Consider the following 3,229-nt stretch of genomic DNA (forward strand, 5'->3'; position numbering starts at 1 on the left):
ACAACATCGACTGTTATAGAGATGCAATTCCAGTTGCGTAAGTGGGTTGGAGGCGTGGTAGCCCTTAGATATAGCAATGTATGCGCAGGTTTAAATTGAAGGTTCGTCCTTTGTATATCTAATGTATGTTTAATGGCCGAGGAAAAACGACGCTATAAACCGGTTGTGCGCGTGCTCAACTTACAAAACGTGACTGCTATAGCTATATAACAGCAGTTGCAGAAGGAGCGGAGATATGTGTATATCCATTCCCGGCGCAATATATATATATGCCTGCGGCCATGGTAAAATCACATTTAAAATATTGTGTTATTGGTAATTGAACTCCGGTCAAAGGCGAACAGTAAGGCGCACTCTTTAATTGAACGGAGCGAATATATATGATATTGTTTATGGAACTAATGAGATTGTTATGAATTGGTCATGGTTTTTATAAATCATCTTTAAGTGTACACTGGTGTGCGTTGAATTGCATGATTTGTATGCATGGTGATTGGAAGATCCTGGTAGTTTTGGCCTGGGAGAGGCCTGGGCTGCATCACAAAAATCAAGAGTTAGATGGCTTAAAGAGGGTGAAATAAACACAAATTTATTTCATCGCACTACTATCCAGAGACGAATGCACAACAACATCACTCACATCCAGAATCGGCAAGGGGAATGACTGGAAAAACATGAGGATGTAGAACATGAGCTTCTCACTTATTTTAAGCAGGTACACCAAGAACCTCAGATAGATTGACTTCCATCCATAGAGAAAATTACCAAGAATATCCCACAAATTATAACAGGGGAACACAATCATCGCCTTCCGAGGCCCATATCTTTACAGGAAGTGGAGAATGCAATGCGACAACTCAAAGAAGGAAAGGTGCCTTGCCCTGATGGTTTCACCTCAAATTTCTTCTGTATCCTCTGGGATCTAATTAAAGAGGAGGTCTGGCAAGTAATTGAGTAATCCAGCACTAAGAGATGGATGCTTCCCTCTTTGAAAGCAACCTTCATTTCCCTCATCCCCAAGGAAGAACATTGTCAGACTCTAGATAAATTCAGACCTATTGCTCTTTGTAATGTCATTTACAGAATCATTTCCAAATTGATTGCCTCACGATTAAAACCGTTGCTCCCTCTACTCATATCACCAGAGCAATCAGGCTATGTGGAAGGAAGGCAGATTACGGATGGCATCATTCTCACTCATGAGATTATTCATTCCTTAAAACAGTCCAAAAAAGCAGGTATGCTCATAAAAATTGATCTCTCTAAAGCTTTTGATAGTTTAAGTTGGAATTATATTCAAAAGATGCTAGTTGCCTTTGGCTTCTCCTCCCTATGGGTTAGATGGGTCATGCGTCTTATAACGTCCACCTTCTTCTCCATTATGGTCAATGGAATCCCTTACACCCCATTTCACCCCTCCAGAGGAATCCAATAAGGTGATCCCCTATGCCCTTTTTTGTTCCTCATAATGGCGGAAGGGCTTGGAAGAAACATCAAAGAAGCTCTTCATTCCCAGCAATTAAGAGGCCTCCCTTTTCTAACACCCCTGCTTTTACCCACCAACAATTCATGGATGATAACATGCTGTTTGGCCATCCGTCAGTCCAGAAAGCTCTTAAATTAAAATCCCTTTTGACAGAGTTCTCAGATGCCTCTAGTGCTAGCATCAATAAGGCTAAATACCAAATCTTTTTCTTTCATACCCCTACTATCACTCAATCCTCAATTTCTCGGATCCTTAGATTCTCGATAGCCACTCCCCTCCAAATATCTGGCCGCTCCCATGACCGATACTACTTTAGAGCATTCCTCTTGGCAACAAGTCTTGGAAAAATTGTAAGCTCGTCTCTCCTCATGGACTTACAGAGCCATCAACATGGCAAGTCGTTTAGTCTTAATCAAAGTTGTCTTGCAATCCATGCCTCTTTATCTTTTTTCAGTTCTGGCAGCTCCAAAATGGATCCTCAAGGAAATCAAACAACTTCAGAGAACTTTTTTGTGGGGAAATTCAGAGAAAAATTGAAAATGGGCTCTAGTGAAATGGGATACAGTATGCCTTCCAAAAAACTCTAGAGGCACTGGGCTTCGTGATCCTTGACACAGTAATGTTGTCATGGGAGCACGAATCTGGTGGAAATGGATCTCCGTACCGTAGACTCCCTAGGCTATCCTCTAGACAGAAAAATATTCCAACAACCGACCAGTGGACGATCTAATCTGACTCACAAAATTTGGCCCAGGATCCCTAGTCTGGAATGCAGCTAAACAACATAAGGATTTAATCCAACAACACAGCTTCTGGGAAGTTAGGGATGGTAATAATGCATGGTTCTGGGAAGAATCTTGGCAACAAAGACCCAAGCTGAAGCACCTGATCAAACCTCACCAAATATCGGATTGGGAAGGGAAACTGATGGTCAAGGTTAACCAACACTGGAAGCCCACTCTCACTCAGGGACACAGACAATGGATAAGCTCGGACCACATCATTAGGCAAGGCACATAGTCCATTTAGGAAAATATGGAAGCATAACTTTCTAATAAGAAAATTTGCTATTCCAATAAGAAGGATATAATTAGATGGGGATACGAGGCAAAAGGAACCTTCACTACACATGAGGCATATAATATAATTATAAGGAATCACACAGTCAAGGATCCTCTATGGAACAAAGTTTGGGCCCCCACCATTTGGCCAAAAGTTTCCACTTTCCTATGGTTGCTCCGTCAAAACAAAATCCTCACTTGGGAAAATTTACGGAAAAGAAGCTTTCATGGGCCCTCCATGTGTCCCAACTGCAAACAAGAGGAAGAAACCACTATGCAGCTCACGAACTCTTGCCCATTAGCAAACAGAATTTGGGAAAAAGTAAGCTTCAGATGCCAAAAAGACAGACGAATTAAAGAGGATATCACCAACATTGTGCGTAATTGGGCAATCAGTCCATATAAAAGCAAATTGTTAAACACTTTATGGAAACTTACCCCAGGTCTTCTCATGTGGACAATATGGAAAGAAAGAAACCATTGCATATTCAAGGACCAATCCTTACCTTTATAAGTCCTATGGAACAATGTTTACCAAAACCTTCAGGAAACCTTAATGCTTCAAACCTAGTATGAAGAAGACTTTCCTTCTATTCCACAGGAACATAATATATGGGCAAATTGGAATCTACAATGGAACCAGATGCAAGAAAATTATGGTAGAACTTCTTCAAAAAGCAAG

Source organism: Pinus tabuliformis, chromosome 6, assembly GCF_031772625.1.
Source record: "Pinus tabuliformis cultivar Carrire ecotype Pingquan chromosome 6, CPIR1, whole genome shotgun sequence".
Taxonomy (NCBI): domain Eukaryota; kingdom Viridiplantae; phylum Streptophyta; class Pinopsida; order Pinales; family Pinaceae; genus Pinus; species Pinus tabuliformis.